Below are 14,818 nucleotides of genomic sequence, written 5' to 3' on the forward strand. Positions count from 1 at the left end.
TATTTATATGATATTTATATATTAATTAACTCCATATTAAATATGATTTAATATAGTTACTACTTAATTAATTAATGGTTGATTAATTGATTAAGAAATAATGAAGATTGGAGGTTAGCATAAATATATGATATTATGATGATTAATTAAATGTAAATTAAATAGGATTTAATATATGGTTAGTTAATTAATATGTCAATTAATTTAATAAGGGTTATTTAATTAATTAGCAATAAGGGCATAAATACATCCTTATAGCCATTTTAGGTGAGGTTTTTGATATCACACAAAAAAATCTAGCCTCCACCTTCTCTTTAACTTCACTCTAGAATTCTCTATTATTTTCCTCCTCAAAGTTCTTGGAGGATACACTTCCAAGTTCTTTGAATCCTAGAGAATAGCAAGGTAACCTCATTGGTGATGCCCTTCTACATTGGAGAAGTTCAAGATTATTAACAACGTTGGAAGAAGAAAACTAGAGGAATCAACAAAGGTAAGTTGTGATTTTTCCTATTTTTTCTTTTTCAAGCATGCCTATGTTTTTTTTTGAATGTTTGTCTTAAAATTACATGTTTTATTTGACTGTTTTTGTTTCTTTAAAAATTGGATTTATAAATATAAGGCGTTCACATGCTTCTACTTGGGATTCGATCCCTTCACAGACATGTCAGTCCTTGATGAAAGTCAAGGAGCAGAAAGGTGAGACAAATGTCGCCTCGTCCTTCAAGAAGTTCTATTGGGGTTCAACCTCTGGGACAAAGTCTGCATCTTTTTTTTTTTCGGCACCAAAAATTGGAAGAAGAAAAAGGGAAGTCAAGGGAAAGCTGACCCCGTTACTGCCCAAAAGGGCAAGAAGGCTAAGGTTGCAAAGAGATTTTTTTTTTCCATTCCAACCAGAATTGACACTAGAAAAGGAATTGTCCCAAGTATTTGATAGAAAAGAAGAAGTCCAAACAAGGTAAATATGATTTATTTGTATTAGAAACTTGTTTAGTGGAGAATGATAATTCCGTTTGGATAATAGATTCAAGTGCCACTGATCATGTTTGTTATTTTTTTTAGGGAATTCGTTCTTTGCGGCAGTTGGAGATTGAAGAAATGATGATGCGGGTTGGAACTGGACACGTCGTCTCGATTGCGGTAGTGGGAGGACTTCGTTTAATTTTACAAAAATCTTATTTACTGTTAGAAAATGTATATATAGTTCCTGATTTAAAAAGGAATTTAATTTCTGTAAAATGTTTATTAGAACAAAATTATAATTTAAATTTTATTGTAAATAAAGTGTTTATTTACAAGCATGGTTTTCAAATTTTTTCTACGAACCTCAAAGTTAACCTTTGTGTGCTAAAGCTATTAGCATCTAAGGCCCTCCTTTATACTGAAATGTTCAAAACCACTATAACTCAAAATAAAAGGCAAAAAGTTTCTCCTAAAGAAAATGCCTGACTTTGGCACCTAATATTAGGTCACATAAATCTCAATAGGATTGAGAAATTGGTAAGAATGCACTTCTAAGCGAGTTAGAAAAAATTTCTTTATCAATATGTGAGTCATGCTTTGAAGGAAAAATGACCGAGAGACCTTTTACTAGAAAAGGCCACAGAGCCAAAGAACCATTAAAGCTTGTACATTTGAACCTATGTGGTCCTATGAATGTTAAGGCAAGAGGAGGGTTTGAATATTTCAACACCTTTGCAAATGATAATTCAAGGTACGAGTATATTTACCTAATGCAACATAAGTCTGAAACCTTTGAAATGTTCAAGGAGTACAAGGCTAGAGTTGAAAATACATTGGGTAAAACAATAAAGACACTTCAAACTGATCGAGGTGGAAAGTATATGGATTTAAAATTTCAAGACTATTTGATAGAACATGAAATTGTATCCCAACTCTCAGTACCTAGTACACCTCAGCATAATGGTGTATCAGAAAGAAAGGAGAAATCAGACCTTGTTGGACATGGTTTCGTCTATGATGACTTACACTCATTTGCCTGATTCATTTTAAGATTATGTTGTACAGGCTGCAGCTTATATTTTGAACTATGTTCCATCCAAAAGTATTTATGAAATACTTTTAGAATCATGGAATGTTTGTAAAGGTAGTTTACGCCATTTCGGGATCTAAAGTTTTCCAGTACATATGCTTGAGGCTAATCCTAAGAAGATGGATTCTCGTTCAAAAATACCTATTTGTAGGCTACCCCATAGGAACGAGAGGTGGTTACTTCTACGATCCTAAAGATAATAAAGTGTTTGTGTCGACAAACACTACATTTTTAGAAGAGAACCACATCAGGGAGTACAAACTGCACTTTAAGATTATATTAACTGAACTTTCCAACGTAACTATTGAACCTTCAACAAGAGTTGTAGAAGAGCCTAGTACATCAACAAGAGTTGTTGATGTTGATTCATCTAGTAGTTCACATCTACCTCAACCGTTGAGGGAACCTCAATGTAGTGGCAGGATTGTGAACCTATCTATTCGTTATATGGGTTTAACAGAAACCCTCTGATGGCGACATTGAGGATCTATTATCTTATAAATAGGTAATGGTGGATGTAAATAAAGATGAATGGATCAAAGCTATAGATCTCGAAATGGAGTTTATGTACTTTAATTCAGTCTGAGATCTTATAGATCAACTTGATGGATTAAGACCTATAGGTTACAAATGGATCTATAAGAGAAAAAAAGGTGTAGATGGTAAGGTGCAAACCTTTAAAGCTTGGCTGATGGCAAAAGATTATACTTAGGTTGAAGGAATTGACTATCAGGAGACTTTCTCACCTATTGCCATAATAAAGTCTATCGGAATACTCCTGTCCATTGTCACATATTATGACTATGAGATTTGGCAAATGAACATCCAAGATTGCCTTTCTGAATGGCAATCTTGAGAAGACCATCTATATATAATAGCTAGAGGGATTCATAACCTAAGGTCAAGAGCAAAAGGTTTTCAAGCTTAATTGGTCTATTTATAAACTGAAACAAACTTCTTTATCATGGAATACAAGGTTTGATATTGCGATCAAATCTTATGGTTTTGATCAAAATGTTGATGAGCCTCATGTTTACAAGAAAATCATCAATAGTTCAGTTGCTTTCTTAGTGTTATATGTAGATGATATCCTACTCATTGGGAATTATGTAGGTCTACTGAGTGATATAAAATGGTGGTTGGCAGGCCAATTCCAAATGAAAGATTTGGGGGAGGCGAAGTTTGTTTTGGGCATTTAGATCTTTAGGGATCGTAATAACAAGTCATTAGCCTTACTTCAGGCATCGTACATTGACAAGATGCTTGTCAAGTATTTGATGCAAATCTCCAAGAGAGGTTTTCTACCTTTCAGGCATGAAGTTGTCTTGTCTAAAAAACAATGTCCCAAGACACCTCAAGAAGTTTAGGAGATGAGACAGATCCCCTATACATCGATGTTTAGCACCTTGATGTATGCATGTTATGTACTAGATCTGATATTTGTTATGTAATGGGGATAGTCCGTATATATTAGTCAAATCCAGGATTAGATTACTGGACAACTGTTAAAACCATCCTCAACTATCTTAAGAGAATGAACGACTATATGCTTGTGTATGGGTCTAAGGATCAAATCCTTAGACCCATAAGGATTCTAGGAAATCCACTTTAGAATCAATATTCTCTTAATAGAGGACCTGTAGTCTGAAGAAGCATCAAACAAGGTTGCATCACTGATTCCACCATGGAGGTAGAATATGTAGCGACTTGTGAAGTTTCCAAGGAGACTGTATGGCTCGTGAAATTCTTTACTGATCTAGAAGTTGTTCTAGACATGTCAAAGCCCATCACCCTTTATTGTGATAATAGTAGTGTTGTGGCTAATTTTAGGGAGCCTAGGAGCCACAAGCGTGGAAAGCACATAGAGCATAAATATCACCTCATTTGGGAGATTGTGTATCAAGGGGACGTAATCGTCATGAAGATCGCTTTGGAGCACAACGTTGTTTATCTGTCAAAGTCCCTCACGATTAAGGTGTTTAAGGGTCACCTGAAAAGTATGGGTCTACGAGCACGCCTCATCAAGTCTAGGGCAAGTGAGAGAGTCTACTGGGTGCATATTGTATGCCCTAGTTTTTTTTTTTTGTACTCTTTTGTACTTCTATGATGTAGACCCCACTAGCTTTAGGACAAATGGGAGATTGTTGGGGTTGATACTTTAAATCTCATGGTCTTGTAGTTTGTAATTATATTTGTATAGATAATTTATTTATCTAATAAAATAAGAGGTATTTTATTCCACATTTAGATGCATTAACCCAAAACCAATAAATTAAGACCTTAAGTTATCTACTATAACTTAAACATGTATGAGGAGACCGAAAGGATGTGCCAACACCCATAGTAGAAATGAATTGAAGTCCCAATTTAATTGTACATAATGTGAAAATTATAGAGGACAAAATACAGAATATAAATTCCTAATTAAGTATGCTGTATAGAAAAACAGAGGAATCAAAGGGTGAAGAATTCATTAATCCTTGAAGATCAATTCTTCGTGTTCCGCTCCAATTTCACAATACGGTCACAGACAAACTCTTTCTTCCTTATGTTGAGATTGATGTCCTAATTCTCCCGGAGCCTCGTTGTTTTGTAAAGATACACATTGTTCAATGAATAAAATAAGTGTTATTTAATTCTAGCATTTACTCATATCCAATAAACAAAGCTCCTTGGTTATCTTATGTGAACTTAAGCATGTATATGTGATATACAAGTGGATCATGCCTTAAGTGATAACCTAAATCGTTCTGTAGAATAAGGATTAAGGTGGGATACCTGATCCTGGTGACACCACGGATACGGCCAGCATTATAGAAGTTTGTAAGTGTTTGTAAACTACTACAGATGGTAGATCCTGACCATTTGTGTGGAGACGTGGAGCAAGGGTGTCATATGCAAAGAGTTTGTATAAGACCTAGACCAGAAGATGACTAGACTCTGTATATAACGTCGTTGATACTAGAGGCTTGCATCTCACCTAAACGACCATAGGTGACATGACCTCAATCCTGAGTGTTTTGGGAACTCCTACCTTTGAGGGTGGTCCTTTGATTAGTATGGGTGAGAGTGGCCAGATTGCCAACTCAACATGCCTACCTTTTTGGGGACTCGTTAGATTTGGGAGCTGGGAACTCAATCCAAAAGATGGAATTCACTCATTTCCCGAAGCAGGGATAAGTAGAGAGATTGCTCCCTTAAAAGTTGATTCCAGGGCTTGAACATAGTGGCCATAACTTCTTTTTAGAAGAGAAGGCTCAGTCATAGTAGGATTATGACTTATGTTCATTAGAGGGATAAGTGGTACTTAAGGAGATAGATGTAACTACAGGGGCATAACAGTTATTGGCCCAGCTGTACTTACGAGCGATCTGTGAAGGGTTGTCGCATTGCTGATTGGTTAAGATGGACACATAATATATCTGTAGTAAGAAGAGTTCAGCTGTCGGTCTTTAGTGGAGTGCTTGACAGTTAACGGATGGTGGATCCCATGAATAAAGAGTTTAGTCAGTTATTCACGTACCGTTAGAGCTTCGGAGCTACAGATCCATGAGGTCTTCTTGGTAGCTTGGATTCTGTTGAGGATCATTTCTTGGTGTTGATTTGAAATGTTTAAATTGACAAGAGGTATTTTGATTATATATGATATAATCGGTATGATGTATAAGATACATCTAGTGGAGGATTGATGTAAATGAGATTTACACTAAGTACCATGGAATAGAAAAAGAACTATGGTTTATATGTTTCATGAGATGAAATATTAAAACTATAGGTTATAAATGTAGTATGATAAGTTGGTTATCATTTATGTTTAAAATAATATTAATTATTGGATAATTAATACTTTTTCTTTTAAATAACCAAAGTAGTGGGTGGTTATTGGATCATGGTAACCATGAGTTTAAAAGGAAAATGGTTTCCTATTTTGAAAAGAAGTTTTTACAAAAGTTGAAAAGGATTTTTGAGTTTTCTCTCGGCGTGTAGAAACTCACGGTGGTCATCAAGTAAATACGGATTTACTAAATGATAGCTGGGTGAGCTAAACGATTGTGCAGGTGCGAGCTAAACGATTATGCAAGTGCGAGCTAAACAATTGTGCAGTGTTCACTAAACGATCGCATAGCTTTGCTAGACGATTGTTGGCCCAAGGTAAACGATCGTGTAGAGTCTGTAGGCAATAGACTGAGCTAGACAATAGAGCTAAATGATCGCATAGCTTTTGCTAGACGATCACATAGTTTTATCTAAACGATTGGGCATCGACCTATACGATAGGTCGATGCCTTCTCCCACTTACCCAATCGTGTATGCCATCATTGTTTCCTCCATTCGTCTACCTCATACCAAGTCCGAACAGAGCCCACCCTCTGGATTCTCACACCGAGAATACCAAGGTCGCCTTGTTGGTGGTGTCAAACTCAACTCGACACCGTCAAGGTTTTCTGGAGGCCGTTCGTGGTGTTGCAGAGGATTTTGTGACCGAGGAGATCGTTGAGGACGAGCGCGAAGTGTTCGTGCGGTATTGCGGTTGTGTAGATCGAGCGCTTGTGGTTGCTGTTGTTCGATCAGAGTCTCACATCGAAGCGTGGAGACATTTCTGTCGATGTTCGTAGAGTTTATCTCTTTATGCATTTGTATTGTTCATGCTGTAATTTTTGGAAATATTCACAGAACCGTTTGTTTGAAGTCGACTATAAATGATTTGTTAATTCATGATTGTAATTTGGAATAGTCTTGTTCCGCTGCTCATGAAAATCTCGTTTCCAATTTCCTTCAATTTGTATTAGAGCCAGGTTCTCTGATATTTCAAATTATAGATCTGAATCGAACGACTTTTACAGTTGCGGTGGGTTTCTACATCTGCAGTGAACCGTTTTCTGCATTTGTGGATGAATATGATGAACATTTCGGGTTTAATTGCCTTTTTTGTTAAATCTTTTAGTATTACAAAGTGTTAATTGTAAGGGCCTCTGTGTTTTTAGGCGAAATTAACTTTGAAATCGAGTCTGTAATTCGAAAAGTTCGAGTTCGTCGAGTAGTTTGTGATGAAGCTTCGGCGCATGGTGATGCGCTTCTCAACGAAGAAGAAGACCAAGCGTTGGTCGGGTCATGTAGCCTCAGGTAAACTATCATTGACATTTAACTAAGCGATCGTTTAGATATTTTTTTTAGATGATCGTGTAGCATTTTCTGAACGATCGTTTAGCTAATGCTAAGCAATGGGTAAATCGTTTACCATATAGCGTTGGTTACGTAATCGCGAAGGCACTGCACGTAGACGATCGTAGTGGGAGCATGCAATGCTTGTTGTTTAGTAGAAGGAGTGCGCTAGACGATCGTGCAGTTAGCAAGATTCATCGCTTAGTTACTACCTATGCGATCGTGCGTATATGATACAGAGACGCTATCTAAGCGATTGCTTAGGCGATGGTGCTTCGCAGCATCGTAGTCACTTAGACGATCGCAGAAGGTGGCTGTCGTGCGGAGCACGCTACGTGATCATGTACTTCAGGCTTCATCGCTTAGTAAAGGTACACGATCATGTAGTAATAACTAAATGATCATTTGGATTTTTTTAGACAATCGTATAGTAAATGCTAAACAATCGTTTAATTCTGGGAGCGTTGATAGAGCAAAGAGTTTGTTTATCGTGTAGACAATCGCGGGGTGCTTAGTACACGATGGATGGTTGGAGAAGCGATGCTTTACTGAGCGGTTCAAGACCCTGTTCACCTTTTTGAACCGGAGACTCCTTGTCTTTGTAATAGTTAACTTTCCTTTTTGTGTTTTTTAAGGCAATTTTACTCGGTTCATCAACTCTTATTGCTTATACATGTGATGTATGGTACTTAGATGCCAAAGTGTTTGTCATATAGTTAAAAACCCACCTTAGGTTATGCAATTAATCATGCATCATGTATTATAATTTTATAATCTTGCATGAAGGAATTACTTGAAAGCATGCGCATGCATCATGAAATATAAGAGTTATATTTTGCATGCATTGAGTATTATCATGCATCATCCTTTTATTATAAGTGTTATAGTCTAAGGGTGAATGGAAGCATGTTTTGCTTGTTTCATTGCTGCTTTGTATAAGTGTTATATAAAAGAAGGAGAAATGAATGGACAATGCATTGAGCATGACACTTAGGCTGTTTATAATCGTTATAAATGCCTTGCATGTGTTAGCTTCACATTGTGGTTGTTTCCGTTTATAAGTGTTCTAAAGGAAATCAGACCTAAAATCAATAGTTCAGAGTTGCATGCGGACTTAGGGTGAACTCAAGTTTTTAAAAGGGTTTTAAAATTGGATTGAGATAGACATAAGTTCAAGTGGTTCTAAAGAGTTTAGTAACCTAGATTAATCTTTTAAAATCGATTTAATAGGATAAAATTGGTTAGAATAAAAGATTAAATTTGTTGTAAACCTATCTATAAGGGACCTTTTGTCTAAGGCGGGTTCTAGCTAGGCTCGGGTTCTTAGGTTGACGGAAACGTAACACCCCTACTTGGGAAGGTGAATTAGATAGATTTTCAACAAGCATGCGACGTTTTGGTCAAAGACTCCGTTAAAGAGTTTAATGGATGATGATCAAAAGTTGTTCAACTATCCAAGGTAAAAGTTACTCTTGGGAATACCTAAAAGTCACTTAGTTAAAATCCTTAGCCATGTTTTTTCTAAGTAAGTTAAACACTAGGTTATAAAATACTCAGTGGAAGGAGGAGGCGTATCAAATATGTCTATGATTCGACTCACGTTTCTATCTGTATGTTCACACCGTGAGATTCCTACTTGGCCTCGAGATGCCCAGGATGCATCCCCCTTCGGATGGTGTTTGCATGAGTAAATATCAAGGTGGACGAAAAGAGTATTTATAGTAAGTGGGTGAAGGGTGTGTATCAACACGTCCTATGGTCTCTATCATTGGTTCACACCGTGAGATCATTTTGTATGCCATCGTGTCGCCTTTGGAGCGGCCTCCTTCGGATGGGTTTTGTGTAGTTGGTTCATATCAAGGTGAACTCTAGAAATGGATAGGATCGCTTTAGGTTTTGCCCTAATTGAATTTTTTCCCTTCGGATTGGCCTTTTGGGACGGACCTCTAGGGCTTAAAATGGCGAGTCACACTCACGGGAGATTGTTAAGTAAGTTAATGATCTCTTGGCCAAATAAATGATGGCTTGTCGTTATAGGAACAAGAGTTGTTCTGGTATTAATGACTGGTTGAGAACTTCTAAATTCAGAGGAGGGATGACTGACCTCCCTTCGACGGCTTTTGTCCTAAACCTTTGAAGCGTCATTGCGAAACTAGATGTCACACGAGGTTCATGTTAGTTTTGCTAAAACCTTATTGGATGTTGTTTTGTTTTGCAATGGGTATTTGCTTAAAACTTAACGTAGGTCAATGTGTTTTTCTTTTCAACAACTCATTAGTATTTTCGTTTAAAGCTTTTAAAAATGACCGATTATTTATAGTGGAAAGAATCGTGTGAAATGAATTTCATGGCAAACGACCTCGATCCTACTACTCTCCAAAAGAGGAGACAAGACAGTAAATATGATTTATTGGTCTTGGAGACATGTCTGGTAAAGAATGATGATTCTGCCTGGATCCTTGATTCAGGTGCTATCAATCATGTCAGTTCCTCTTATCAAGGATTCAGTTTCTGGCAAACGTTGCCATAGGGAGAAATGACTCTTCGAGTCAGTAATGATGAGGTTGTTTCAGCTGTTGCTGTAGGCAGGCCGAAGTTATTTTTTGACAAGAAATGTTATCTTTCACTGGATAATGTTTTTGTAGTTCCTCATATTAAGAGGAACTTAATCTCGATTTCTTGTCTCATTGAACAAGTCTATACTGTCTCCTTTTCTGAGAATAAAGTGAGATTGGTTATGGTTCAATGGAAAATAACTTATATGTACTAAGGTCATTATTCATAAAAGACTTGTTTAACACTAAAATGTTCAGTATGGCAACAACAGCTAAAAGATCAAAGGTTTCTCCAAAGGAAAACGCCCATCTTTGACATCTAAGGTTGGTCACATCAACCTTAATAGGATTGAGAAGGTGAAAAGTGGACTTCTAAAGAGTTTAGAAGAAAACTCCTTGTCGATATGTGAATCATGCCTCGAAGGCAAGATGACCAAACGATCTTTTACTGGAAAAGGTTATAGAGCTAAGAAAGCCTTGGAGTTTGTACATTTAGACCTCTGTGGTCCGATGAATGTTAAAGCCCGAGGTGGGTATGAATATTTCATCTCTTTCATAGATGATTATTCAAGGTTTGGGTATCTCTTCCTAATGCAACGTAAGTCTGAAGCTCTTGACAAGTTCGAAGAATATAAGGCTGAAGTTGAAAACTTATTAGGTAAGAAGATAAAAACACTACGATCTGATCGTGGTGGAGAGTATATAGACCTCCAATTCCAGAACTATATGATAGAACATGGGATTGCGTCCCAACTCTCGGCCCCAGGTACACCTCAGCAGGATGGTGTATCAGAAAGAAGAAACAGGACCTTGTTGGACATGGTTCGGTCTATGATGAGTTATGCTCATCTTCCAGACTCGTTTTGGGGTTATGCAGTGCATACTGCATGTTATATCCTGAACAACGTTCCCTCAAAAAGTGTTTCTGAAACACCTATTGAGTCGTAAAGGTAGTTTACGCCACTTTAGGATTTGGGGCTGTCTGGCACATGTGCTAGTGACTAGCCCAAAGAAGTTGGAACCATGTTCGACGGTTTGTCTCTTTGTAGGCTACCTCAAGAAAATGAGAGGAGGATACTTCTATGATCTGCGTGAGAATAAAGTGTTTGTTTACACTAATGCTATCTTTTTGGAAGAAGATCACATGAGGGATTATAAGCCACGAAGTAAGCTCGTTTTACGTGAGATCTCAAGTGAGACTGAGACTGTTGGGGTTCAACAAAAGTTATTGAACAGATCGACAGATCAACAGAAGTTGTTGAGGTCGAGACGTTTAGTCAACCAGCTCAAGAGTGGAGACTGCCTCGACATAGTGGGAGGGTTATGAACCCATTGGATCGCTACATGGGTTTGGCTGAAGCTCATAACGTCATTACGAATGATGGGATCGAGGATCCATTATCTTTTAAGAAAGCAATGGAGGATGTTGACAAAGATGAATCGGTCAAGACGATCCTCAAGTATCTTCGTAGAACGAGGGTCTACATGCTTGTGTATGGAGCTAAGGATTTGATCCGTACGAGATACAACGTTGCTGATCCTTTCACAAAGGCCCTCACGGCTAACGTGTTTGATGGTCACCTTGACAGTCTGGGTCTGCGGGACATGCGGTATCTTGTCTAGGGCAAGTGGGAGATGATACTAGGGTATGCCCTAGTTTATTGTATATTGTACATAGTCTCTCGAGTCATTAGGACAAGTGGGAGATTGTTGGGATTGGTGTCCTAATTCTCCCGGAGTCTCGTTGTTTAAAGATACACATTGCTCAATGAATAAAATAAGTTTTATTTAATACTAGCATTTACTCATATCCAATAAACAAAACTCATTGGTTATCTTATGTGAACTTAAGCATGTATATGTGATATACAAGTGGATCATGCCTCAAGTGATAACCTAAATCGGTCTGTAGTATAAGGAATAAGGTAGGATACCTGATCTTGGTGACATTACGGATACGGCTCGCTTTGTAGAGGTTTGCAAGTATTGTAAACTACTACAGATGGTAGATCCTAACCATTCGTGTGGAGACGTGGAACGAGGGTGTCCTATACAAAGAGTTTGTATAAGACCTGGTGGAGCTGGGAACTCAATCCACAAGATAGAATTCACTCATTTCCCGAAGCAGGGATAAGTAGAGAGATTGCTCCCTTAAGGGCTGATTCCAGGGCTTGAACATAGTGACCACGACTTCTCTTTGGAAAAGAAAACTCAGTCATAGTAGGACTATGACATATGTTCGTTAGAGAGATAAGTGGTACTTAAGGAGACAGATGTAACTATAGGGGCATAACGGTTATTGGCCAGCTGTACTTACGAGTGATATGTGAAGGGTTGTCGCACTACTGATTGGTTAAGATGGACACATAATATATCTGTAGTAAGGAGAGTTCAATTGTCGGTCTTTAGTGTAGTGTCTGACACTTAACGGATGGTGGATCCCGTGACTAAAGAGTTTAGTCAGTTATTCACATATTGTTGGAGCTTTGGAATGATAACGGGCAGAAATGCACGTTATCATAGTGCTGAATTCTTAAACAATGTTGGATTACGTTGATAGAATGTGTTAAATTGCGTCCATTAAGCATAAATTCTATAATATTGTGGTCGCATGCGCCCAATGCATTAGAGAAGTTGATCTTTACATTTTTGTGCAGAATATGCGTTAACACAATGCAGAGATTGCGATCATAGGAACACATTGGTCGAGCACAACTTCACCGCAAGACTTTGCGTTGATCGTGCTCGCAAACATTCGCCCAAGAAGAATCACCGCAACTTGGTCAACGCAATATGGTGAGCGCATCTGGGTGAAAGGATAATTAAGATCGATGGGACAGAAACCTGACAGCAGTCGGATCCAAATTAAGTTGACAACCGATAACGCTTACAAAGTACATCCAGCTTTATCGGTGACAATTATCCGACGCGTCAGTCGAGGATTAAAGCTGTCCCATCTGTACAACCGGTAGAGAGAAGCCGCCTTTCACCTTTGATGTCTTATAAATACCAAGTGCATTCTTCAGAGAAGGGGTTAAGCAGTCAATTACTTCATCCCTTTACAAGTTCACGCTTCTGTCCATAGATTTTTTCCATTTTAAGGCGGACCCAAGAAAGAAGGTGTACTGGTAGATCGTTCTGGCAATCTTGGGAAGACACCGGAAGCTCCAAGACATAGAGAGGGGCAACGCTTGTGGAAGCGGGAACATTTGTAGATCAGAATAGAGATTCAGTGTAAAAAGCCTTGGTCATGAAGGAATTGCAACTAGGCTCTCTACCTTTACTTTCCATCGTCCTTTTGTATTCAACTCAGTAATAAGAATGGAATATCTTTCTCTATATCTGTTCACTCTCTGTTATTTAAGCATGAGTAGCTAAATTAGTTGAATGGGTTGAGAAGTAGTTAGCTAGCATAACGAGGGAATCTTCATCCTCGCGATTATCTTGTTTATATATGCTTCATTCGTCTATTAGAGATACTCGGGAGGGTAGTCTAAAGACAGGATCTAGACTTCAGAAGGTCAGGTCAGAATCTAGGTTTGGAATAACCAGATTAGAACGCATAAACGAGAGATAGGTGTTTAGGAATTAGCACTATTTGTTATTAATGCACCACATGCATCTTAGCAATAAGGTATGATTGTATGCAGTCACCTTGCTTTCATCCATTTTGCATCAACGCATAGGATAAGAGTAGAGACTTAGGGATAAGCTCTATGGACACTTTGCATTCAACACATGCGTCCTAGACTTAGGAGCATCGTATTTACATTGGGAAATGACTTGTTGTACATGGTTGTAACATGATCGCAAGGTTTGACGCATTCCCGAATAACGCTAGCTAAAAGACCTTCTCAACTTGTTCATTGCATACTCATTGCATCTATCAACGCAACTATCTTTCTCAAATCCATCTCCTTTATTTACTTCTTTTTCATCAACGCAACAACATACCCAAAACTTATTATTTACTTGGTTACCACAAAGTTTTCATAAATAATAACTATTTTCAAAAGTCCTTATGTTCGACTCTGGACTTTCCAGGAAACTTAGGGGAATTTGTACTTGAATTTCGCTAGGGAAAGTTGAGTGCACAACGCAATCCATCAACGCATATCATCCATAATTCTACTTCATAAAATTCAAGCATCAATTTTTTGGCACCGTTGCCGAGGACTTCGACAAAATAGTTGTTAACAGTCATTTTTGTGATTTCTTTGCAGAACTCTCAATCTCTAGCGAACTACGACCCAGAGATTTAGAGAACATTTCGAAGGAGACTAAGAGTCCGCCAACAGAAACCACAATCCGATAAAGAAGAGATGGCGGAGCAGCGTGTAGGAGGAGCACCAAACAACAACAATGTCATGGAAAATTCGATTTTGTTGGCAAATGATCGCAATAGGCCCATTAGGAACTATGCATTGCCAAACCTCTATGATTTCTCTCCGAGAATCTTAAGGCCTGCCTTAGACGGAAGTAGATTTGAGATGAAAACGATGATGTTGCAGATGATCCAGTCTACAGGTCAATTTGGAGGAAGGAGTGGCGAGGATCTGCACGCCCACCTCCGAAGTTTTATAGAAATCTGCAATACTTTTGTGTTCCCGAACATCTCGGCTGAAGAAGTTCAACTAACGTTGTTCCCATTTTCTCTCTGTGATCAGGCTAGGAAATGGGCTTATTCGCTCAAATCAGGAGAGATCACTTCTTGAGAGCAGGTGGTGGAGAAGTTTATGAAGAAGTATTTTCCACATACTGAAAATGCAGACGAAGAAAGCTTATTACTAATTTTGAACAAGATATGGACGAATCGCTTAGCGATGTTGGGGCGAGGTTTAAAAGGTTGGTCCGAGATTGTCCGCATAATGGGCTACTAGATTACCTTCAAATGGAAATTTTCTATCACGGTTTGAATCGTGCTTCGCAGACTGCTGCCAATGCGGCAGCAGCTGGTGGTTTGCTTGACACGACTTATGATGAGGCAAAGAATATGGGACTACATCTACAAGAATCATGAAGACTGGAGGGGGAGTGACCTGAGATT

General features: G+C 38.3%; 1 long non-coding RNA gene across 1 annotated transcript; it reads left to right on the forward strand.

Moving 5' to 3' along the window:
• Window positions 1-347: 347 nt before the first annotated feature.
• Window positions 348-1,183, forward strand: LOC150038846 (uncharacterized). Its single transcript, XR_016527995.1, has 3 exons — window positions 348-493; window positions 663-958; window positions 1,063-1,183. It is a non-coding gene; the product is annotated as an uncharacterized LOC150038846 (long non-coding RNA).
• Window positions 1,184-14,818: the final 13,635 nt, after the last annotated feature.

The sequence above is a fragment of the Benincasa hispida genome, chromosome 1 (genome assembly GCF_027475165.1).
Source record: "Benincasa hispida cultivar pf3 chromosome 1, pf3_genome.v1.1, whole genome shotgun sequence".
NCBI classification, from domain to species: domain Eukaryota; kingdom Viridiplantae; phylum Streptophyta; class Magnoliopsida; order Cucurbitales; family Cucurbitaceae; genus Benincasa; species Benincasa hispida.